Here is a 1,615-nt window from a genome sequence, read left to right on the forward strand (position 1 = left end):
TAAACGAGAAGCTCTACACAGTTATGATTAATACATTTCGTTTTATTGTTCTATATACAGGGGCACCCAACGAATCTGTTCCTCACATTATCTGTTCCCCAGAGGAATCTTGCTGGCTGGCAAAATACAGGTGTTTCGATGAGCTGGCTGGGAAATGTTTTTATTGATAGAGGTTTTGCCTGGGAATTACTGACTTTTTCGAGCATTTCAACCCGAGCTGGCGGTAGAAACTCTGAAGACTGAGGACGACTAAAAAAAAAAAAAAAAAAAAAAAAGAACCCCTTCACTCTCCCAGAGAGTAGTCACAAACATACGACGGCTGGTCAGAGTGATTGCGCTTGCGGAAAAAACCTGTTTTGTCCCGGTTTTGTCGCTTTTGTTCGGTCGTTTTGGATCGAGGGATTTGAAAGCGCGCGGAATAGCTGGCTGTGAAACCAACCAATTTTATTTAGCTGGCTGGGAAATTTCTTGTGTGTCTTGCTGGGAAAAAGGAACAGATAATGTTTTCCCAGCAACACTGAAAAACACCTGAAAATGCCTTAATAACATTTATTTTCATTAACTGGGGTATAATAATACATTTTACAACAAATTGATCGTTGGGTGCCCCTGTATATAGGTAAAACAGCTGGATTACATTTCTATATCACTACAAATTAACACGTGAACCATTATTGTTTTCAGGTTTCTTGCATTCTCTATATTTTCAACAGCCCAATCTTTTCGCAGCGGCACAAAGCTCTCGTTTACGCAGAGAAAAATCGTTCATATCCGGCGAATCCATCCCCTCTTTATTCTGAAGTTAAAAGAAGAGAGAGAAAAATATTAAGACCTTTATTCCAAGCATCCATAAACTTTATAAGAATAAAGATAAGCGAAATAAGTTTAAGAAAACTCTTTAAAGTTGCAATAACTTCATTTATTAAAAAAAACGATAAAATTTGTAGTGTTATCTGGTTCCTTGTCGTTACATTTTAGAGTTATTTGATGTTGTATTAATACACTCAATCATGCATGGTTTTTTTCCTTTTTAAAATGTCTCAATTCCTTTCAGTGTCATTATGCGTAGTGGACCAATTTCGACACATAACGCCAATTTCATTCGTTGAATCAGCCGTTCCCGAAAATATCAAAGGAAAAACAGGGGCGGCCCTCAGATTCAGAGCGTCGAGCAATGAATAATCATGATAGGAATTATAAGCTACGGTCACTTACTCGGGCAATTTTCTTTTCTTCGAAAAATCCCGGCTTCGCTGTCTTGAGTCTTGGCCCGGAGTTCACCCATGATTCAGATTCACTTATTAAAGCTGTCACCAGAAGAAGGATTAAAGGGAAGAAGAGTGCTTTGTTTACCATGCTGAAGGGTAAGGGATCACCTATGTGCTTCTTTCGTGCAGCTCGAAATTGAGTTCGCAGGTTAGTGTACCTGATCGAAAAGCTATTGAAAACGCTCTTATATATGTAATGAAAGTTAACTCCTTGACAGCAATCACTGACGGAATGAATTTTGGCAGCAGCTGCAGTTGTAGTGGGTAGAGTTACTTGTTGACTAAACTTGGCAAGGAAGAATCAGTTATAAAACACCGACCTACTAATTTTGACATGACCTACATAT

At 38.6% G+C, this 1,615-nt stretch overlaps 1 long non-coding RNA gene across 1 annotated transcript; it reads right to left on the reverse strand.

Annotated features, from left to right (window-relative positions):
• Positions 1–535: 535 nt before the first annotated feature.
• LOC138016034 (uncharacterized) lies at positions 536–1,615 on the reverse strand. The gene is made up of 2 exons (XR_011125694.1): positions 1,216–1,615; positions 536–796 (listed from the first exon to the last, which is right to left on the reverse strand). It is a non-coding gene; the product is annotated as an uncharacterized lncRNA (long non-coding RNA).

Source organism: Montipora capricornis, chromosome 9 (assembly GCF_036669925.1).
Source record: "Montipora capricornis isolate CH-2021 chromosome 9, ASM3666992v2, whole genome shotgun sequence".
NCBI lineage: Eukaryota > Metazoa > Cnidaria > Anthozoa > Scleractinia > Acroporidae > Montipora > Montipora capricornis.